Source organism: Opisthocomus hoazin, chromosome 16 (assembly GCF_030867145.1).
Source record: "Opisthocomus hoazin isolate bOpiHoa1 chromosome 16, bOpiHoa1.hap1, whole genome shotgun sequence".
In the NCBI taxonomy this organism is placed as follows: domain Eukaryota; kingdom Metazoa; phylum Chordata; class Aves; order Opisthocomiformes; family Opisthocomidae; genus Opisthocomus; species Opisthocomus hoazin.
The window spans coordinates 16,976,525-17,001,134 of record NC_134429.1 but is presented as its reverse complement, the minus strand read 5'-3'; positions in this window follow the sequence as shown (position 1 = coordinate 17,001,134).

Here is a 24,610-nt window from a genome sequence, read left to right as displayed (position 1 = left end):
CCCAGTGTACAGGTGTTCTAGTTGAGACTCACATCAGTAAGCCTGAATGGCCCAGTGCAACATGTAATTAAGCTGCAGAACTCATCACCACAGGGTGCCTTTGCTGCTGATAGTTGTCATGGCTTCAAAAAGCAATTAGATGAATTAGTAAAAGAAAAAATACCAACTATGTTTTTAAAAAAATCCATGAGCAACAGATGCTGAGAGAATACACTGACGAAGTCTGAAGAATAATTTTGTTCTGTTCTTGCATAGACCCTAAGGCATCCACTACTAATCTTGGTGGGAGTTGTGTGGCCAGCTGGAGTGTTCCTGCAGGACAGCATGGTTGAAAGTCAAACTGAAAGGTAACTGCATATATCATTTATCTTAAAATTAAACTCCTCAGAAAAGGCTAGGAAGAAGAGATTACCTTCCAAGTCAAGACTTCAGCTCCAGTGGAGCAAGCTGAAACTTGCAGGTTCCTTTAAGATTACCCAGCACTCCACTCCTTGTCTAGGGGCCTTTTCTGCACACTTCTGTTCTTTGACTTGGTCTCATGCTCGGAGCCCTGCTCAAGCACGATGCTCTCAGTTCATCTCATCTGTGTTCTGGATCTTCTTCCACCCACCCCCATTTTTTAAGGCCAATTGCACAGAGTTGCATGCAAAAAACCCCAGGAATTGAAACTTTTATTGGAAAATTATCTGCTGATTCAAGGTTTAAAGCAAGCATCAAGCAATGCTTTCCCTTTATCCAGGATCCGAAACAAGATAGGAAACACCAGAATCTGCATGACGGTTTAGAAGAGTAAGAAATACATCCAGACAGTGGTCCAGAGGACACGCCACCTGAATGGACAGTCAGACTGAGGCCTCATCCAGGTCTGCATGGTATCTTGGGGTTCACCTGCTTTGTTTCAGGTGGAGTAATCTGCAGATAATCTTCAGTTCAACACTGAGGTGAAATCCAAGAGCCTGTGTCCCAGAAATGGCTTCAGCTGTCCCTGACCCATTCCAGGAGAGGTGGTGGCCTTCCCTCATGTGGGAGCAGGTGGTCCTGTGGGGTGTCACAGGTCATTGATTCCTGCAGTTTTCCCTATTCCTGGGATCGTTCCCTTGCCTTACAGCAGTGCAAGCTTCTGTACTCCCCTCCCTGTTCTTAGTCTACTGTATATTCTTCTGCTGCCCTCTGTCCCTGCTTATTTTACAGCTGTGGCTGTGCCTGGAGACAGACCAGGCTCAGGAGCTCTCCATGGGATCACCTGAGTTAAAAGCAGTGCCCAGCTGTGATGGTGGAGGTTGGGGATGCCGCTGGATTTGCTGTTTGGCAGGGACTGTCAGTATGGTTCGCAGAGTGAGGACATATTTGTGGGTTCTGGGGGGTCTGAGTCAGCAGTGGGAGGAAGGGAAGTAATGATGGGAGGTCATGAGGGTGGGGTGGTGCGAGGGACTGGGGTGTGCTCTATGGGGGTCAAGGTTTATCACTGTCCTCCAACCACTCCTGCCCTAGGGAGCCTTCCCCTACCTCCACTCCGTAAAGCCCACACTGCCCCCCAAACTAATCATCATAAGGCTCACAGATCCCTCATCTGCTGGAATAAGCTGCCTCTAAGACTGCAATGAGATTAATCTGTGGCTGCCACAAGGCTCTCAGCTAATTTTGTAGTTGGCTTGTGGAAACTGTCTTATCTGTCTAACTGGTACCTTCTCTCTGAGTGCTGGTTTCCTGCACCGTTAGCCACTAGCAGAGTATGTGGTTAGTTTAGTCTTCAAAGATTCATGACTGAGGACTCAAGCCAAGAAAAATGCTTTCCCAAATGGTCTTTGAGGCATTTTGTCACGAACACCTTGCTGAAAGGATTACATTTACTTTCTGGAAATGTTCCCACCCCTCATGTACGTGAAGCTGTCACAAATTCCTGCTGTGATGTGTCAGAGCAAAGACTTCAGAGACTTTGTACATCTTCCCCAGCTCTGTGCCCAGAGCTTATTAGAATAGTATGACCTAATTCTGATGTATCATAATCATAGAATCACAGAATCACATACTGGGTGAGGTTGACAGGGATCTCTAGAGGTCATCTTGTCCAAACCCTCTGCTTAAGCAGAGCCACCTAGGGCTGCTTGCCCAGGACCATGTCCAGATGACTTACAGATACCTCCAAGGATGGAGACTCCACAACTTCTCTGGGAAATCCATTCCACTGCTTGGCCACTCTCACCATGAAAAAGTTTTCCAGATGTCCAGACAGAGCCTCTTTGTTTCAGTTTTTGCCCATTGCCTCTTGTTCTGGCACTGGGCACCACCAGAAGAGCCTGGCTCTGCCCTCTTTGCACCCTCCTTTCAGGCATTTATATACGCTGACGAGATTCCCCCCTGAGCCTTCTCTTCCCCAGGCTGAACAGCCCTAGCTCTCTCAGCCTTTCTTGGTATGAGAGATGCTCCGGTCCCTTCACCGTCTTCATGGCCCTTTATTGGACTCTCCCCAGTCTGTGCTTGAGTCTTTTGGGTTTGCCAGTGAGCAGACAGGCTGAGGTGGTGTGAAGAGGGGACAGTGCTCACTGTGGGATATGATAGTGACCTCTGTCATTCCTCCCTCCTGCCACAGACCCCAGCCACAGGTTTCGTACCACAGCCAGCACCAGTTTCAAGGGACCTGGCCACCATCCTTCAGGGCCCCAGTGTTGACCCACAGTGGGTTTCTGCCCTCTCGCTACCTGCAGTGCATCCTGAGAGCAATGCATCTCGCCGCTTGCAATGCATCATGCAAGCCTGCAGGCTCTTCAGACGGAACAGGAGCACTCTCTGCTGCTCCACCGTTACTGGAGGTGGACTGAAGCCTTGCAAAGTCCAAGCAGCTCTTCTCTGCCTCTCACACACACCAGTAATCCCATCCTGCTTATCCCATATGATACGAAGAGGGGCGGTGACTCCTGCAGCTCTCTGCCCCTCACACACCTCGGTGTGCAGAGCTGCGGCTGTCGTGCAGCAGCCTCTCCTCCAGCCCATCCACCTCGCTTTCTCCAGGCCTCTGGCTGCATTGAAGCAGTGGATTGCAAGCAGCCGGTCTGACACTGAGTGTCAGCAAAACCATGTTTGGACCTGGCACCCTCATGTGGTTTTGACAGACAGAGACCTGGCTTCAGTGTGACAAGTCCTGCTCTTCCCTTTCATCAGGACGTCCATGGGTCAGGGCTGTTTCGCACTGCTCAGGTTTTTCAAAGGCTCTACATCAAAGCCAGCCCTTGGTTTCCTCTGTTTCTTTAATATATCCCACAATGGCCTTGCTAAATCACAGCTTTTTTCAGCTTTTTTCCTTTCTTTTCTTTCTTTCTCTCTTTTTTTTTTATAATCTTTTTATTTGGGAGGACATAGATAAGGGAAAGCGGTTGTTGGGAGAAGGAAATTTCTTCCATAACAATTCTTTAGTGTCTTGCTTATCAAAGCAATGGAAAAGAAGCACTAAGGAAAATGCAAGCAGATAGATGAAATGCTTTCCTTTTCTTTTTTTTTTTCATCTTAATGTAGCTTTGGAGATGTGCCTTTGATTTTCTCACTCTCCTGCTATTGGCCCTCACCTTCTAACTTCAAATCCACAGCTGGGGAACTGGTCAGAATTGCTCCAGTTGCCCATGGAATATCCCTCTCATTTTTCTTGCCTCAAACTCCCAGCTTACAGGCTCAGCGAAAACTGCTAAAATAAAAAATTTCCCATATTTGTGCTAGGTTCCCTTGCGCCCACAGGAACCTGACACAGCTCTAAGAAGGCCAAACTGTCTTCGGGATCACACTTCTGTGTGAAAGGTATAAGTAAATTGGCCCAAACTGGGCATGTCTGGTTAAGTCATTCTGCATGCCTGTCAATAAATCCTGTCAGCTTCCACCCACAGCAACCCAGCTCAGGACATCTTCTCCAGGGTACCACCCACTTCCAGAGAGCTCTCCTGAATTTGCTGTCCTTTTTCATCTGGCCTGCCTCCTCTGAAGTTGCCTCCCTCCTGACCTGAAACTGGCAGTTTTCTCCAGACTGCACCTTATACCACCTCAAGTTTCCAAACTAAACTTAGATGGCCTGTGAATTCATCCCCGTGTTACCTTGAGCCACCACTATCCAATTGCTTAAAACATCTTCCCAGGTAGTCCAAGTCCCTCAGAATATTTACAGATAGTGGTTCTGTCTCCTCCAGACCATCATTTTGTTTCTGGGTGAAGCATGTCTTCTAGTCTGCTCTCCTAACAGTCAATCCTTCTCCTGTGATAGCCCTCCTAAGGGATGTATCTTGGATTGGACACGCAGCAGGTGTGCTGAGGCAGGTGTCCTCACCACACACCAATTTAGATAAAAATACCCAGATCGACGTGCACAAAATCTAGTGGCAGCTCATCCCCAGGGCTGTATTAGTAAGAGCACAGCTGGAGGAATGGGGCACATGGGTTATTCCAATCTGCTCAGCACTCCTGGGGCTGCATCTGGAGAACTGTGGACAGTTTGGGGACACTCTGGTACAAAGGAGATGCCAAGAAAGCCTGCAGAGTCCAGTGGAGGGTCACTTAAATACCTAAGGGTGTTGACTGCATGGTGTAGGAGGGAACTGGGTCTGCTTGGCCTGGCTGGGGAAGGATCTACAGCAAAAATGTGGTCAAAAATGTCTGGCCCTGGAGATTTTCAAAACTTGACTGGACAAGGCCATGAGCAATCTGATTTGACTTTGAAGGTAGCCCTGGGGAGGGATCAGGAGGATGAGTCAGAGGTTTTTCCACCTTTCTGTGAGTTCATGAAAGTAAAAGACAAGATGTAGGGCAGACTGTACTCATTAGCCTATGCACATGCCATCTTCACAGCCCTTCTTCACAGCTGTTTCAGCTACATTCGTCACCCGGAGCACGCCTGACTGGAGGTGTAACACAGTACTGTTTGAGAGGCTTCTAGTTCTTTACAGGTATACTTCTCTGGGTTCATTTCCTACCACACGTCGCAAGCATTACACCAGTCTTTCACGGTCATTTCTCACACAAGTTCAGCCAAATGAAAGCGCCAGGTGATCACCATCTAGGAGAACGATTCCTATATTTCCTACAAGATGCACTGTTTGTATTCCTCTCCCAAATGGCACCCGGCTGTTCCTGCCAAGGATGCCGATGCTGTGCCAGCAGGAACTGCCATATCATGCAGGGACAATGCCTAGTTCTGCCTGCAGACTGAATCTCTGCCAGGGGCTCTGTCTGACCCTATTTTCCTACCTGACAGAGGAGGACATGCTGGGAAAAACATCCATTCTTTCCTCCAGTTCCAGTTCCTACAGGCAAGGCTTTATAGAAATGCAGTCCTAGAGAAGGAGCAGGTGGAGTGAAGAGCAAAAGTTGGAGGGTGAGATGAGAAGAATTTACTGTCTTTCTATGCCACCTCAGCATCAGAGAACTATCTGTAGGATGAGTTTTTGGGTCTGCATGCATGAAGACAGTTGCTGGGAGTTTAGGGCTGTGGAGTTATTGGGGTGGCTGGTGTGAAGGGGATCCTCAGCAGACCCTGTGTGAAGGGTCTGGGTTTAAAATCAGGAATGTCTCCAGAGAAGTGAGACATTTCTGGATGTAGAGTGATAAGAGCAGAACAGTGTCCAAAAGCTTGCAGAGGGTGGGGAGGCTGTTATTGCGTTTTCTGATCATCCTACCATCACAAACTGCCTCCAGCGTACCGATGTTCTCATCTGCAGGTACACAGCCTCTGGCTCTCCAAGTCCAGCCCCAGAGCCTGGACTGAATCCAGCATGGCTCTGTTTGCTCAAACATGCCCTTGAGCGATTGCTCAAAACTTCTCTTGGACTGGGATCAAGCACTGTGAGAGACCATCCTAGCCTTACGTCTTATCACAGGTTAAACCGGTCCAGGCAGAAAAGATATCTTAGCATTAACAGTCTCCTTCCCTTCCCCATTCAACCCCTGTCAGAAAAGCTGACAACTTCTCTTGATAATCTTTAGGTATTAGAGAAGATCAAATGTTCTCAGATGTACACAAAGTATTTCAAAAGTAATAACTCACTAGAGAAGTGTTCAGCAGGAATTCCCCTCCCCACCCAGACCTTCCCTTCTCCAGGTGAGCAGCAAAGCACTGCTTCCCCAGTGTTCTGGTCCCACGTTTGTTGCCATTTCAAGGTACTCTTACCATACGGGTGCAGCTTACAGTGTCCATGCAATTGTCAGCAAAGTGTTTCCTCAGGGGTTGGGCTAGACGACCTCTAAAGGTCCCTTCCAACCCAAAGCATTCTATGATCCTGTAATTCCTTAGGCTTAGGCTGAGCCCTGCAAGTGCTGAGGTCCATCTCCAGGCTGCCATGCATCGCACGGAGCAAGGACAGGCACTTTCCCATCCAGCACCTCAGAGAAAGAGAGTCGTGTGGGGTGGGATTCACAGTAGCCACATGACGAGCATAGGGGTGGCACAGCCAGCCAGTAGTAAGCACAGATGTGTCTGAAATTCTTGCTTGCTTGGATTTATACTCCTGATTTATGGTCTTTCTCTGAAGCTGGAGCTCACAGATGCCAGGCTCTTCTGGCGTCATCTCTGTGGCTCGTTAAAGTTTAGCTGGAGGTGGCAACTGCATCACTATCTTGCAGAAAAGCCTAATAAGCAGAACACACTTCTGTGAAAAAAAGCACCAGAAAGGCTGCCTGTGATCCTCAAATCCAGAGCTCCCCTTTCTCAGGATGGTGCACCAGCTACTAGAGGGTGGTCTCATGGGTGGGGGGGATGTAGCCAGCTGCTCTGCTGTGAAGGTGGCCACAGCATTGCCAGGAATGTAAATGACAAAACTACTGAAGGAGAAGAGGCAAGCTGTGGCCACACTGTGTGACCCTGACTTTTGGGATTTCAGCTAGGAACTGGGGGCGACTGAGGTTTCTTTGCTGACCACTCGTTGTCAGGTGTCCAGTGAATCCTGAGCAGAGTCAGAGACACAGGGACCAGAAGTCAGAACTCCTCATGGGTATGGCCAGCAGAGCTCCCATGTGGATGTTTTTCTGGCAGGCTGGGGAATTTGCAGTCCCACTATGCAGGAGCAGCCATATCCAATACAGGAACACGCTCCTGGGATGGGTGAAATATAGGTAGAAGCCAGCCTGGCTTGAAACCTTTCAGAAGCAGAAAGAAGGGGAAATAGCAGTGGGCTGGCAGCAGGATGGGAGGGTGGAGGGGGCTGCCTGCGAGTGAGGCTCATTTATAATTCCCTTCTCCAAAGCTGGAAATAGGCTTCAGCCTGGTCTCTCCCCCACTGGTTAAGCAGACACAACCGCAGAGCAGAGGATGCTCTCCTGCCCTGAGACATATTCCTGGTGAGAGCACTATCAAAAGCACAAGATTTTTGTAGGGCTCAAATAGCATTTCCTGTCAAAGAGGTTTCCTTGATTATTTCCAGGCTAACAGAAAACCTTTGCAGTAGCCCAAACATCACAGGAGGAGACAGAGGGAATGGCTGTGAGGACAGCACAGGGCACCCCCATCTCCTGGAAACCTAGTTTAAATTGTTCCGCTCCCAGCACCAGTCCCTTTGCTAGCCGAAGCTACCGCTGCGGCTGAGCATGGGCCAGAGCGTGTGTGCTTTGTGGCGGCCGTATCAAGCACTTGCAAATTACCAACCATCCTCTGTGCTCCACCCATGGTCCCCCATCAGACCCAGCTCCTTCTGCCAGCGCAGGCAGTGTGGACAACACACACAGTGTGGGCAACAGCGGTATTTTATGCTATTGTTATGGTTATGGTGCCTCAGTTTCCCAATTTCTTGCATGCTGAGAAACAAATGGGATAACATCCTTCTGCTTCAGAAGATGAAAAGAAGTGGTTGCTTGGCACACAGGACTCAAAGTCTCCAAACAAGGCATAGTCAAAAAATGGTGTTTGGTGTTGGTACTGTGCTCCAAACCAGGGAACATAAATTCACCCCTGCCTTTCTGTCACCTGCTATAGATTCTGTGCAGTTTACATCCTTTCAATAGAGGCCTCCCATCTAATCAAGTATCAAGTGAAGAATAAACAGAAAATCAGATGAGATTTTTCCAGGCATGTTAGAGAAAAGAAGATGTTTCTACCAGCACGAACTCTTCCTCCTTCCAGAATATCGCTGCCTTCCAGTGTGACCCTGTAAATCTCTGCCACTCACTCACTCACTCTGTGACTGGCTTTTGAAACAGACCTCTGGAGATCTCCAGTGAGGAGACATCATTAAGCAAACCAAAATTATCCATAGGTAGGAGTGCTGGAGAGACATCTGACATGCCAGGACAGAGCAGAAGAACCCATGGTGCTGTCATTAATAGCTATTGTGAAAGGCTGGGGAATGGCTGGAAACAAATTTATTCACCTTTATCATTTACCATATCTCCTGAAAATTTGCCTGACTAGGCATCTTGCCTGCTATTAGACCTCATTATTTACCCTTTTGATGCCCCTGTGGTTCTTCTTTCTGATGCATGTAAGGGGTCAGGGACAGAACCTGGTAGCTGTGTACAAAAATACCAGTCCCATAAGCTGGCAGGAGTTGGGAAGCTGGCACAGTGTGGGCACTGGATCAACCAGTGGTGAACCAGACATGTAGGAGCAGAGCAAAAGAAAGCGTAGGGCAAAGTCCCTAGGAAAAAATCCCTGAGAAGGAAGGCAAATCAGGAGACTGAGATACAAAACTTAACGTCTGGCCCAAAAACTGAGGAAAAACGAAAAAGGAATAATTGGACATGAAAGAAGGAAGACTCAAAGTAGGGAAAGCTAGCCACGTGCAGGGCATTAGAAATAGAGAGAAATTGTGTTAGCTAGGGTCAATATTTCGCATAGTCTCCTAATCGCATCTGCCTAGCTCTTTCAGCAGGACCTCAGGCCAGAGCACTGAGAATTGAGCATTTCTGATTAGAAAGGACCCCAGGCTCTTGTCCAGGTTTGGCTTTGCAGCTCATTAGCTGTGCAGGGACAGAGGGAAGTGGGGGACGGACAGGAGTCAGGGAGCTGGGAGCCCCTCTCTTGGAGAGGATACAAAGTGCACATCCGTGTGGGGAGGAATTACCTTGGCCCATTAAGTGCAGGGTGTTCTCACACTTCATGCGTTTCCCCAGGGTCTCCAGAAAAGGTGTCAAGGTGAATATCAAGCAGACCTGAGGACCCCCAGGAATTGGGTTAAGGAGGCAGTTGCCATGGTAACAGAGCAGCTTATGGTAGACAATATTGAATGATATGTCACATTCATAAACTCACTGTGCCGAGGCAGCATCTCGAAGGAGCCGTTAAAGCAAACCCAAGAGGGAGCAGAGAGCGAGCCGGGGCTGGGGCTGACCCAGAGAGCGCGTGTGGCATCGGGGCACGCCGGGCAGCGTGCGCAGAGCTGCGTGTGGGCATGGCTGTGCTGGCGGGTGTGCTTGCAGCCAGGAGGGACACACGGGGCTGGGCTGCTGCTGTTCCTGGGGTTTGGTTCCCGCTGGATGCATACGACAGGCGGTGTGCTCGAAGGCGTGGGGCCTGAGGTTCTCTGTTTTGGCAGGGGAGCGTGATTCTCACACATAAACACAAGTGATGTCCTGAGCCGCAACTAGAGCTCTGCCACCAAATTGCTCCGCGCCTGGGGCAGATCGCAGCAGCAGCTAGCCTTTCCCGTTTGATGCATTCAAACGGTAAGAAAACTGTGATGAAGTCACCAAAGCATAGTTATCTGATTTTAAGGGGCAGTGATTTCCTTCGTACTGGGGCAGAGACAGACCCATTATGCTCATTTTGTGAATGGTGCCCAAATCTCACAGATCAGAGTGATGGGGACATGGACTTCTAATAATTCCCACAGATTTTGTCCTTCTACTCTGTCTTTATATGATGCAATGTCCCATTGAAGGACCCTGCAGAAGGCAAGGACCTAGTCCATTTGACCTGGCCCCAGATATGAGGTCCACATTCCAGCCAGAGCCTGGCCATGGCTGGAGCAGAGCAGCATACATCGATGCACCAGGTTTGGAAAAGGGTGCTGGTTTGAAGATGGGAGAACTGTTGTACAGGGGAGTTTGTGTAAGAATGACAAGGTCGTCTGTGCTTCTGGTTCTCATGATCCTTCTGCAAGTACAGACTAGGCTCAGGGCTGGCCCTCATTTCCAAAGGGAAATGCCTTCAGCCCCATAAGACCTCAACTACTGGCAGGATTCAAGCAACTCTGCCCAGCCTCATTTATGTCCCTCCCGTGCACTCAGTGGAAGCATGTTTGAGCAAAACACATTTTTTATAAATCTGTATATTAACGACAAATTGAAGACATTGCAATTTCCCCCCTAACTCTCTGTGTATCCAAGGGGAAAATTATGGAATTATTTTGCCTCAGCACTCTTTTCAGACCAGATTTAAGTCAGCTAGCAGAGGGTTTCGCTCTTGTTCATTCACTAGTTTAGGAGAGCTCCAGTTCATAGTGGTGATGGGGAAAATCCCTCACCTATCTGAAGGGACTTGACCCACAAAGCTTGAACAATGTGGACTTGTATTGGGTTTATGTGGGAAGGTGACAGTGAGAGGGCTGCAGGGGTGGCTTCTGTGAGAAGCTGCTGGAAGCTTCCCCTGTGTCCCATAAAGCTAATGCCAGCCATCTCGAAGACGGACCTGCCACTGGCCAAGGTCAAGATCATCAGTGATGGTGCTAGCACCTCTGGAATAACATAGTTAAGAAGGAGAAAAGTGACCTGCGTACAGCAACTGCAGCTGAAGAAAGGAGTGAGAATATGTAGGAGAAACAACTCTGCAGACATCAAGGTCAGTGCAGAAGGATAGGGACGAGGTGCTCCAGGCGCCAAAGCAGAGGTTCCATGTGGCAGAGGTTCCCCTGCAACCTGTGGAGCAGACCATGGAGGTCCACAATGGAGCAGATCCCCACCTGTAGCTCTGGGAGGACTCACCGTTGGAGCAGGGGGAAGCCCAAAGCAAGCTGTGACCCTGTGGAGAGCCAGCGCTGGAGCAGACTCTTGACAGGACGTGTGGCCCTGTAGAGAGAGAAGCCCATGCTGGAGCAGCTTTTCTGCCAGGGTTTGTTACTCCTCAGGGAACCCACGCTGAAGCAGCCTGTTCCTGAGGGGCTGCACCCTGTGGGAAGGACTCACACTGCGGCAGTTCATGAAGAACTGCACCCCATGGGAAGGATGCGTGCTGGAGTAGTTTGTGAAGATCTACAGCCCATGGGAAGGACTCATCGTAAGAAGTCCTCTCCCTGAGCAGCAGGAGAGGACTCCCTGAGGAGAAGGAGCAGCAGAGACAATGTGTGATGAACTGACTGCAGCCCCTATTCCCCATCCCTTTGCACCACTCGGGTGGAGGAGGTAGAGAAAATGGGGAGTTAAGTTAAGCTCGGGAAGAAGGGAGGGGTGGGGGGAAGGTGTTTTAAGATTAGTTTTTATTTTCCCATTACCCTACTCTGATTTGATTCACAATAAATTAAATTGTTTTTTCCCCAAGTCACATCTGTTTTGCTGATGACGGTAATTGCTGAGCGATTGCCCTGTCCTTAACTCGATCTGGACCCTTTGGTTTTATTTTCTCTCCCCGGCCCAGCTGAGGAGGGGAATGATGGAGTGGCTTTTGGGGGCACCTGGCACCCAGTCAGGGTCAACTCACCACAGGACTACTCATGATTTTGTGGCAAGGGATCCATCAAGTAGAAACTGTTCCCCTTAGGGCATGGTGGCAATGTGAGAAGAACCCTGTATCTCACTGATTGAGGCTTTATACCTATGCAGCGTGGTATGCCAACAGTAAATGGAAAGAGCAAGAAAAACATTCTCTCTCCCCCTGGTAGAAGACAGCCTGATAGCTGCCATCTGGTAGAAGACAGCCTGTGGTGGGATACAGGTTCAGAGGCTCAGACAGAAGATGGATATGAACCCAGGCTTCCCACAGCCTGCACTAGTGCTGCCTGAGCAGGGCTTTGGATGTCTTCTCTTTCCTGGTTTTGTGGACAGTGTCTAAGACTGATGGGAAAGAACCAACTGAGGGAGCAGGGAATGGTGCTGCTGACTGCGATGGTGCTTATTTCTGGGCAGAGGTGGCAACAGAGCTTCCGCAGAGAAGAGAAAATTGCCTGAAAGTTGGCATTCCCCATTGTTATTCCATGTGGCATGGGGAGAGGTAGGGAAGTTCAAAAGCCGACCACCAAAGGGAAGTTCAAAATCCAAATCACAACATCATATTTTAAATTCATGTCATGACCTAGCTCAAGATTACCCTTTAGGATAAGCCTTACTAAAGATAACTGAGCGGTGCCTTTTCTTTCTATTAGCAGAAGGTGATGCCTTAATGTACTTATGATGTTTACTTTTCTCCTTCTCTCCCAGAGGGATCAGGTGTTGAATTCCCTGAAGCCCACACCCTGGTATTGTTCACAGCACTTGTTGGACACAGCCAGTGATCAGGGGTCACTCTGTCCTGCAGCAGCAGCCCAGCACTGAAGAAGGGAGCAGCCATATGCCGGAGACATACATGGAGATTTTATGGCATATATTCAAATCCCAGCTTCCCTAACTGTAAACCAGGAAGTTGGTGCTGCTGGACACGGTGTGGACTATGCAGAATGTGTCTTGCTGTCACCCTACAGCGTAGAGCTGAGCTAAGATCACCCCAGAGATATGCTGTCTACTCTCTGCTCTTGGGAATTCTTTTTTTTTCCCTTATGCAACAAATGTCAAATGTAAAATGCCTAAGGCACAGTTTTTCCAGCAGATGCCACACAAGAGACTTCCTACACGCTTGTTTCTCCACACACCTGTGGGTTTTATGCTCCTTTTTCTGGTTTTGAAATAGACACAGTGAGTGAGGGTGGTGGTGGGAGGTACTTCTGTTCCCCCTTCCCCAAGTAATTGCAGTTCTACCTACAGATTTCAGCTGGGATGCAGGATGTAGCCTCTTGTTTCTTGGGCAGGTGCTGTGATTGCGGGATACGACACAGCCGTAAATGTTCTATAAGAAGACAGAGGTCTAAGTGTCTAAACATAGGAATAGGTTTCATGCTCCAAATCCCAATTTCACAGGTTGCCTTAGTGCTTCTCTCGGATAGACACATGAACTCATGTGGGAGAAACTCCACACAACCTGTATCACTGTCGTCTCCAATGTAGGGCCACGGACATTCCTGTGCTCAGCATCACCATTGTCACAAATCCTAGTCTCCGATCCTACTTTTTCAATATTTACTCTAGTGTGTGCAGGTCCCCCAAATTTAGCATTATAAATTCCATTCTGGAATTGGGCTGTTACTGCTAATAATGCTATTGTTTGGTAGTGCTGCACACCACAGAACTGGAGTCCATCATGAATTTCACCAGAAGAACATTGTCATGATAAGGGAGGAATACGGAGTAAGAAGGGAACTGAACACTAATAACAGCGGAAAAGACTCTTCTGCATTGATGGATGGCTCTACTAGTAGAAAATCTAAAAAATTTTAGACTGGACTTGGGAAAATTTGAATGGTGCTAAACTAAATGAACCCAAGAGGACCTTTATGTTTCCCTGTGCCCACAAAACAGGATTGCAGAAGGATACAAAGCAACTTTTTTTTCCACTCCAATCCCAAATCACTGTTTCAAAAGACATCATCTCCTTTAATCAGTGTCTGTACTGGGTATTTGTGGCAAGGTTTTGGTAGCGTGGGGGGATGCAGAGATGGCCACTGTGGGAAAAGTCAGGGGCTGCCTTGTGCTGGACACCAACCGAACCACCGTAGGCCAAAGCTGAGCCAAAAAGCTAAGTGTGTGGTGCCTCTGCAAAAATATATTTAAGAAAAGGCAGAAAATGTTGGATGGAGAGAACAAGAGCACAAAAAGTGTGAGAAACAGCAGAGGGAACGTTAGCATCAGAAGAGGAGATTCTCCATGGCAGAGCAGATGTTCCCTGCAGCCTGTGGAGGACCTGCACTGCAGCAGAGGAAAAGAAAGAGAAGAAAGGAGTTTCGTTAATGAAGGGGTTGGGTGTAACCTTCGGTGACAACAACAAGAGGAGGACAGGTGCTTGAAATGAAGTCAGCCCTGGGAAAGGGGGGAAGGAAGATGTTTTCTCGATGTCATTTAATATTTGTCTTTTTGCTTCCCCGTATTTGAATCAGTAATTCAATATATATCTATTATTTGGCATTAATTTGATTTCCCCAAGTTGAGTCTGTTTTGCCCATGATGATATTTGGCAAGCAATCTCATCTTTATCTCAACCCACAAATTTTCTCATTCCTGATCTTCCAAATCCGTCTTCTCTCCTGCTGAGGGGAGGAGTGAGTGAGCAGCTGGGTAGGAGTCCGGCTGCTAGTTTGGACCAACCCATCCATGTCCACTTTTTGTTACCAGATGTTTGTCTGCCTACATCAATAAATGTTTTAACTAGACTTAGTTTGCCAAATGTTATGTACTCCTTTCTGCTAGTATCTGCTCATCATTACATCATTACCACTCCAACCTGCGTTTCGCCTGCAGCACATCTCAGCTGTGATGCCAGACTTGTCTTCAAATCCCTGGTCCTAGAGCTGAGCCATGCATATGTCCAGCAGAAACTCTTACACATTATTATTTGGAGAATTAGACTTTGAAATGTCAACTAGGTTTAAATCTAATATTATTCAGATTTTAGTAATATAACAAGCTGTAAATTTTTCTACTATCTAGGCTAGTTATTGAAAATCAGTTCTCTAGGAATTCTCTATTAGATACACACAATTCTCTTTACCAACCAAAAAGTAATCTCATGCACAATGCAGCGTTTATTGACCTGTTTTTCCCAAATATGCAACAAAACATACACGCACACACACAATTCTTGCATCATTATTTCTTAGTGAAGCAATACCCATCTCACACTGGATCTGTGTCCTTACTTGAATTTTGGCTTCTAATTTACTTGAAACACTTCTTAAATGTATTGATTGCAACTGTGGATTTTTCTCTGCTTATCTTAACTCCCCTTATCAATTTTCTGTTCTCTTAAATGTCTGCCTTTCAGAGATTGTTAGATATCCCCCCTCTCCTACTATTATTTTCAGCTTTTCCTGTATAATAGTTCAGCCCTAGCCAACTGGGAGGTGGGGAGTCAAGCAGCAGGAGCTACTGTTGCTGAAAAGATAAGATGGGCCCTGAGGAAAAAGGAATGTGGGACAGACAGATGGGGCAAGATGAAGGAGGTTGGTTGACTAGGATACCTTGAGGGTCTGGGAAGAGAGGAAATGGATGGGTGCCTAAGAGATGAGATTGCTCTTGGCAGCATCACAGCCCACGTACTGAAGGACTGTGACAAGCAGTTTAGAAATGTGAGCAATGGGTGGTCTCCTGTTGGTCTGCAGCTGTGCTCCAAAGCCATTCTGGCCATGCGGGAATCTCAGCAGTTTGTGGTGTGACATGTTGCCACTTCACTGACCAAGGCAACGCTGTCCAGCCCGCAGGGAAGGGAGGCAAGACACAGGGAAGAAGCAGAGGGAATGGAGAAAGCTACTCAGTCCTGGATATACACAAGGAGCAATAAATCAGCGCTGGACACAAAGAGAGAAGACAGAAAGAAAGAAAACACTCATAAATCCAAGAAATATCCAAAGGTTAAAGAACATAAAGCAAAGGACAAGTGTCATGATGTGGTATGATGGGGTCTAGGAGAAAGCACGGATCCAGCAATGGTGTCCTTCCCACTCCCCCAGACTAATTCAGATTGAGAATAATTAATGCTTCCAGCTGATGGAACAACGAGGTGGGGGACTGTTGTGCAACCCCCTTGTCCCCACTGTGTTTCTGGCGCACATCTCCTTTCTCTGGCCAACAAAGGAAACTTCTTTGCAGCCCACTGCAGAACATGAAAAGCCACAGCCGTAAGCCAGAGGAGCCATTTGCATAACTTTATGCAAAGTGTAGAAGACAACCCTGTAGTTCCTAGAGCTCCAATCCACCATGTTCTCTTAGAGAAAGATACTTTTTATACTCTAAGGCCACTGGCTGTCTTCTCCCCTAATGTCCTGCATTCTCCTTCTCGTACTGCTCCTCTCTTCTACATAGCTCCCCTTCCTCATTGGACCTGGCTGAGCTCTTTGATGATGTTGTACCCATAATGTGATACAAAGGCAATGTGCCCCTTCTCGTTTTCCACCACTGACTGCAGCCGTCACATACCCCTCTGCAATTTTCCTTACAAGAGATTACAAGAGGAAGACAAGCATCTGTGCCTTGCAGAGGTGAGCCTCTGACCTAGTAAAGCGGTGTGTCATAGACAGACACCTCTGGCCAGGAAATCCTGCTTGGAAAGTGTTATACATGAAACTGAGCCAGAAACTGGAACTTGCAACCAAAAGCTGTGGGTTAGAAGATGTTTTAGCTGAACATACTGTCCATTGTGCTAGGTCCTGCGCAGCTCCACAGACAGTGAGTTATGCAAATAATGCCTTAAGCTACTTCTTTCATGTTTGCAGACTGTTTATGCACAGATATAAGCATAAAAGTATTTGAATGCAAAGGGAAAAGTATCATTTGGTTCACGTAAGGTCCAGGTGTTTCACACATTACTGCAGTCTCCTTTCTTAAGTAAAGGAGGCACCACAAATTCAGAAGCCAGCAGATGCACAGGAGAGTAAGCCTTCCACGTGGCAAAACTGCACACAGAAAGCCACATCCCATCCACTAGCCAGTTGGGTTTGCTGTGGGTTTGGTCTACCTTTTTTTTTTTGTAATTTAGTCCCACAAGCCCTGTGCATTTTGAAAAGTGTGACTAGGAGGAGATATCTGCTAACAAAAGCTGCAGTTGGAGATAAGGAGGGGAAGAAGAACATATAAAAGACAGTCACCCAGTCTACAGGAAGAACAATACAAAAAATAATTGCACTTTGCCAGCAGAAGCCCATTTTTTTAGGTTGGAGTGAGGAGGGTTGCTTGTTTATTGATTTTTTTCTTTTTCGGAAAAGAAGATTATGGCCTTGAAAGAAACTGAAATCATTAAAAAGAAAGCTACAGAGCTGTTAGGGGAGTTGGCTAGCCAGGGCCAAAAGGTATCCTTGCACTGGTTTTAAAGGCGTTCCTGAGGTTTGTTTTTCCAATGTCTTCAGCTGGCTTTGCAACAGTCCTTATGTTCATACTAACAGCAATTACCAAGAAGATTAGAAGGTTGCCCATTGGCGTCAGGGACACTAGTCCCAAAGAAACAGTCTAATTAAGAATCAAGTAATACAGCATTTAGATAAACACAGAGTAGCTTGATTGGGTCAAATCATCACAGCTTCTGAAGGGAAAATTATGTCTTGTTAACCTGAAAAAGTTAATAAAATCGGAGAGCAAGGTGACCTAGGTGCATGTAATTTACTTGGATTTTTGAAACACTTCCTATAAGGTTCCTCATAAAAGAGTGTTAAGGAAAGTAAATAAGTACAGGATAAAGCAAAATGATTCATTGGATTAATAACTGATTTCACTGAAAGATACAAAACAAAGAAATGTAATTGAAGTTTTTTCCCTAGAGTAGCAGAGGTAAGACAAGGTTTTTCTTAGGGAACCAGTGTTGTTTTTTATTGTCTTTAATTAAATGTTAAAAACTATGTTAATTATATTGTTAATGCAAAACATACATTTAAAATATATGAAATACCAGACTTTCAGATGTATATTGTGACAGGATTCTGAACTGTCCATGACCTTCAGATAGATTTTCTTGGTCCTCTTCCACAAACAACTGAAGAAACTGCTTGTAAACACAAAATGCCCCCATATTTTATCTGAAAAAAATGATAAGAACATGGAGGACATTTTTTTCCCAGCCTGCCTTCCAGCTCCAACAACCTGCTGATATTCTGGTCTGGAATCTCTCTGTTCAGTCACTATTTCTGATGCTCCCTTGCCTGCCACATGCCTTGTCCACACGCCTGCCACAATGATCATGGTCTCTTGTGATTCAGATCAGTACCAATGCTGCTGTATCATGTCCCTCCTCCTCCAAGCTCTTGGAGGACTTCAGCAATATACTGGCCCCTGATGTGTCCATAACCCCTCTGGAGGAAAGATGACCTGGAGGAGAAATGCTCCTTGAAGTTCGACACCTCAGATAGTTGGAAAGGAGGCTTATGAAGAAGTTCGTTATTGTCAGAGCATCCAAGGCTGAAGTGTGAGCTAAGGTCAGACAAGGATGAGACGCTGATGTGTTATATTGATTGTGTTATATTGATTCTGAGGGTTTCACATAGGTGTCGCGATGCATGGATGGTCACCACAGCCTGCAAAAATATTCATGGCAGAGATTCAAGTGTGCCACCAGTTGTTTTTTGAATGGTCGGTTTGGTCTTTCTTCCTGCTCTCAGCAAACCACCAACATTGGGTCTGTGATAGAAAGCCCATGTGGTCCATTTCTGGACCCAGAACTGATTTATCTGTGTGTATATGAGACATTGCTCAAATCTTCCTCCTGTCTATAAGAGGTTCCTTGAGGTTGTGTAGCACCCATATCAGGGAGAAACAGGCAGTGATGCTTTTGGGGAACCATAAAAGAGGTATTACACAGACTGGGCTTGAGGAGGTAACACTCTGCTGAGCTCTCTGGGGCCTGTTGTTCCAGCTCCTGTAAGGACCAAGATTCAGTTATAAGAGTCAGAGAAAAATGTCATCTGCTCTCTGCACCTGCCCTTGGCCTCCCGCTTATCTCATGGCCTCTGCCCTTCCTGTTCCCTCAGGCAGATCTTGCCTTAACTGAGCTCAGACCTACCTAGTCTGCTCCTAGCCCTCCTGCTTCATCCTCCTCTCCAAACTCCCAGCCTACTCCTGCCATCAGGCCCTTTGTAGCCTACTGAAAATTTGTTAAAATCTGGTTTGTATTACAGTAGCCAGGGTTCCCCTGAGAAAAGTAGTTGTCTTCTACCTCATGTACCACTTCTCACAGTATTTGCTCTTCATGCATAGGGACAAATCCTGGTGGGAGTAGTCCTCATTCTGTTGCAAGATGTTATTGCCAGTTGGACAGACCTGGCTAGCTGTCCACTGCTAAAATTGTGTGGAAAGCAAAAATGGAATTTACCCTGTCAAGCTGAAGGTGTAAAATGCCAGAGTTTGGCCACTGGTGCAGACGGCACATACTTTGTGGCACAAGAGTCACCTGAAACGTATTTGAGTACCCACTAATGTAAACGCCTACCAGAAACCTGGTGGAAAAGATCCCACAGAGTAAGATTTAGCTGCATAAAATGGCCCATGGTAACCAACCTGGGACAGTGTCAGAGACAGGCAAGGATTTCACATCTTCTGAGTGGCCTTCACGAGCTGCGCAGCTTCCTTTCCAATCCTTTTGAATTTCAAACAAAACTCTGGGGCCTCAAACAGCCTCTCTGGTGAGACAGCTCAGATTTTTAAAGGAGATTCTCTCATCTTGTGCTCAGCATGGCAAAGGTTCCTGTGGGGAAACAGCATAAGCAAGCATGTTGTAAGAGAATGACTTCTAGCAACCTGACCACATTTCATGTAGCTCTGGGGAATGAGGACTGTCCGTGATTTCATGCTTTAAAAAAGCTGAAAGACACACAAGAAAATGTCCTCAGCATTACAATTTCATGTATTCCACTTAAGCTAACAGAATATTCAGAATATTGGGAATAGAGGAACAGAGATATTTGTTATTATCTGTACTCCAGACACTCATGAAGAAAAGAAGATTCACTGAGGAGCTTGTACACAAATGTTTCCTTTTACCTTCACTAGAGATGGGGAGATGCTGAAGTACAGCATCATTTACGGCAAATGATGGAAGCCTAATGGGACTGATTTATTTCATGTGTCCCATTCAGAGGTATTGTGCAACTTACTGAAATTTGGGAGGAAAAAAAAAAAGCATCTTATGTGAGAGATGCTTTAGTAGAAATGTTAAATGATGTGAATATGGGGGCCCCTGCCTTCTTCATGAAGGTTGTCAGCACTGCAACAACCATTACCCAGGTGTCACAGTTATTTGCTGAGATAGGAATGATGCAAAAGCGTCAATATATTGAAGGTGATTTCATATGATAACAGAAAAATTTAGGGTTGGAAAGGACCTTTGGAGATCTCTCAGTTACCCCCATACTCCAAGCAGGTCTGTCTTTAAGGACCTATCATACTGCTCAGAGACTTGTTCAGTCAAGTTTTGAAAAACCTCAGTGGTGGAGATCCCATGGCCTTGTTGAGCCACTGCGCTGGTGCCTGGCCCGAGTTTACTTCCCTGTTTGTACTGGTGGGCTGGAATGACATAGATTTTTGAGAAAACAGAAGATTATGTGACTGCATGAAGTAGCTCCTGTTCCTGTCCCTTTGCAATGGGGTTTTTACTTCAAGACTGACATCTGAAATTCACTGGGGAGTTTGGCCTGGCACACAGTGTAACTTATACCAGATACATCACAATACTAGACTGTAACAAAGAGGACAGACTAGCAACTCACTGAGAAGCCCTCAGGAGAAGTAATACAACTGCAGAATGAAAGACATTCCACACTAAGCTTAAACTGAGAGCAAAGCCAAAGAACAAAGCAATCTGGAAACCAATAAACAGGGAACGCAGCCTCCTGCGGGTGGTAGATTTCCATCTTCTCCTTCAATTGGACAGTTTGTGATCAGACCTTATTGCTGACCCAGACACAGCTTTGACATTGAGCATCTTGCTTTGCCACTGCATTAGCCCCTGCTCTTCTCACATATGGCAAACGTTCTTCTGGGATGGACATATGTGCTGAGTCTCGTGATGGTAGGACAGCAGCTAACTACGCGGCATTACGGAGCTACATCCTGTGAAAAGAGGAAAGGTCTCAGTACTTTGTTCACAGGGCAACGGATTCCTGCCATCATGTTTCTAATCAAGAAACACGAAGGAGGGATTTTGCTGGATTGCCAGTGACAGTGAAGGAAGCCACAGTTGACATATCAGACTGATTAAAAGGTTATTTTTCTCGGGGCATGGCTAATGATGCAGAGCTGGAGTAGTTTGACTATTGTAATTATGCTCACTATCATTGTTGTTTGTTTGTAGGATGGTAACGCCTTGGGGTCCCGCTGGAGCATGGAACCATGTTATGCTGGATGCTGCACGGACACCTATCAGAAGCAATTTGAGACACAGTAATATAAACGGACAAGACAGAGAGTGGAGGAGAAACAGAGGCACAAAGATAAGAAGAATTTCCTGTAGATCATTTAGGGTATCAGCCATGAGTTGAAGCTGTCTAGGTCTCCAGTGCTCTGACTACCCAGCTGGGTGAACGGAGTTTGCTTTGAGAAAATGGTGTTTTTTTGTTTTTTTGTTTGAGAAAATGGTGTTTTACCTATTTCTTTGGCCACAGTTCTGACATTTTATGGCTTAGATCTTTTTTCCTAGTTGTGACTGGAAAAGGTGAAAAAATTTTATATCTCTTCTACATCAAAGTATCATTTTCATTTTCATGTTTCTGGTTTTTGGACACTATTCATAATGACTTCTACCCTACACTAGAAGCAAAAATGTAGCATACCATGAAATTGCAAAGATCACAGAAGACTTCAGAGCTTTTATAAAAAGCTGGGGAAAATCCTCCCCTGTTCCAAGCAAGAGGAATCAGAAAAGACGAGAACTCTCTGATTTTATATTATGTTATAAAGCCAGACAATTGGGGTTTAGGATATGCAGGCTGCCTTTCAGACAGTATGGCTGCTTTCCAGAAAGGCAGATGGGCAGGATGAAGCCTCATCACTTTAGAAGATGACCAGCTGTATGGACTAAGAAGACATTGGACAACCAGCACAAGGCACAATTCCAAGAAGCTAACCCAAAACCCAATGTCTATTCAAAGTGACAGAGACTTGACAATGGGTGAAGATGTGAAAAGACCAAACCGTCAAGCAAACTTTGAGATGCTCATGTACAGGACCTGAAACTGTTACAGCATGTGGACGGGAGAAACAGAGGTGTGAAAGTCACACAGGTACTGAGAAACCTCAGGGGGGCTGGCAGCAGTGCGGGTGGATGGAATGAGGTGGTGCTTTGTGTTAGCAAGAAGCAGAGGGTAGAGAAATGAAATGTCATGGCAGGGACAAAAGAGTGTTTTGGTAAAAACCACTGCCAGGAGGGATGGCTGAAGAGAGAAAGAAAGTCTCACTAGCCTGCTCTGTGCCCCCAGCTCCAGCCTAATCACGATTAGTCTCTATACAGTTATCAAATGCGTATTCATTAATGGGAATTATGGGAGACTTTAATGTCTCAAAAATAGATCAAAATATAATTACTGCTTATGTTGGGTCAGATGTTTTAGGTGATGGATATCTTCACAAAAGTAAGTATAAGACCATTTTAGACCTAGCTCCTGCATGGGCTTAAATGTAATAAAATTTGAATAAAATGCAATCGTGAGCTGACTTTTCTCACTTTAAATTTCAAAATGGATAAAAGTAGGTCTAGATGAAGGTTCGGAAGCTGAGAAAGGCAAACTTTGAAATCTAAGTAAATGAATTATTGAATCTGACTAAGCAGTTCTGGGATCTGAGTGCAGAGAAGGCATAGGTACTTAAAATTCAAAATTCAAAAGGGAGAGAAAGCAATGAGAAGAGGTATGTTTGAGTGGTTACAAACTGCAAAAAGAAAGTAAGAATGGCCAAAAACCTACCTCACATAGGAAATTAAAATTAAGAATAGTAAATGAGACTTAAGCCACAGAAACCAAGGGGAATAAAGAGAAAATGAGGACATATGCACACTTGGCGCAAAAATAGATCGAAAGATACTGATCACCAAGACTGAAAATCTTACTTCCCTCAGTTAACATCAGCAACAACGTGCTATCAAGGGCATTAACAGGACTCACAGTGTAAACGAAGGTAGGGGACGAGGCATGACATCATCTGAGGTGAAGCCACTGTCTAGCCTGATTCAAGTGGAAAATGAAAATCTCATTTCTTCCTAGACCATTAACAGCGCTGGCACACAGAACAACAAATCAAGTAGGGACAATGTATAACAATTATGCAAATCAGGGATAGTACCCATAATGGGACGGTAACAAATATAACACTTCAGTCCAGGAGAGGGTGAATAATGATCTAGACAAGTGTAGGCCTGTTAATTTGACACCAAAGTTTTGGAACAAGTATACACAAAGACAGGGATGTAGGGAGAAATGTACGAATTACAAGGTAATTTAGCATCAATTCTTGGTAGGACCAGTGCTCCCTTACACAAGAGACATACATGAACTAAATCCATATCATTTTCCACGAGCTTCTGATAAATTAGCCATGGATTTGGGCTTTGGAGCTGGAAGTAAATAAAGGGAGTCTACAGCGGTTCACACTGAAGAGGTAATTACCAGAAGAGGAGAGATTACCTATGGTGATGCCCAGAGACAGTTCTGGAACCACCGCTGCAACAGAAGCACAGACTCATGCAGAAATGCAGGCTGGAAGGGACCTCTGGAGATCCAAGCTCCTGTTTAGAGCAGAGCTGACTTAGATCTGTTCAGTGTGGACACGGTGGCCAAATACTAAAAATCAGGTATGAGCTTGACGATTTTCAGATGACACAAAACTGGGAAGTACTACAAAGCCTGACAGAAGAATTGGATAACGCTGTTGATTGAAATGGTTCAGATGAGGGGACATTTGAGAACTCAAAGCAGAGTCATGTCCTTAGAGATTCTCAACAAAAGCTAACTTTTTTGTGCTTGCTATAAAACAAGGGGTTCAGGAGTTAGGAAATAAAAATACATGAACTGTTGGCATAAGGAGGGTGGAAAATGTTTTAAGTGTTTATAGGATGCATATGGCTGCTCATTTTTTTCCGATAGGAATTCCGAAACTGGATGGGTCAGCCCCAACACTCATTTGAGGCATGTTGCACCTTTCTGCCACTTGTGTTCATAATTACGTTAGGAAGAAATGTTTATGTGACAGAATGAATGTATTTCCTGGGTAAATATCAAGGAGAAACAGCAGCTGGGTAAGCTGGGAGATGATAGGCTGTAATGATGGCTGAAGGTGGATCATTAGCTGGAAATTAGTAGAAACTTTCCATTTCGAGAGTAAAGTGCAGCATGGGTATCAAGTCAGCATTCACCTAAAAACCAGTGGCCAACTCATTATAACCCACACAGGCAAGCAGAGGACAAGCCGTAACAGTGGCAAACAAGTTGGGGTCAAGTCACAGAGAAGTGCCTGCAGGTGGTCGCAGACAAGGCCAGGATAGTAACATCCTGTCAGTCAAGTACATGGATATTCTTGCACTGTAGTCTTCATTACTGTGGCTAAAACATTTTTATGAGTTCCTATTTTAGGGAACCTGACAGTAAACCTGCTATCATTGTGTCTTGTGGAGTATAGACGGTTTGGTTTGCCCCATCCATCTGCATCCTTCTGCCCCATCTGCATTGTGTGGAGCAATTAGTGGCTTTGTTACGTAGAAAAGTCCTGTGGCTAAGCAGTCATCTCCGATACACAGGATAGAATCACAGAATCGCAGAATGCTTTGGGTTGGAGGGGAGATTTAGAGGCCAACTAGCTCAATCCCCCTGCAGTGAGCAGAGACATCTTCAACTAGATCAGGTTGCTCAGAGCCCCGTCCAACCTGACCTTGAATGTTTCCAGGGATGGGGCCTCCACTACCTCTCTGAGCAACCTGTGCCAGTGTTTCACCACCCTACAGATGCAA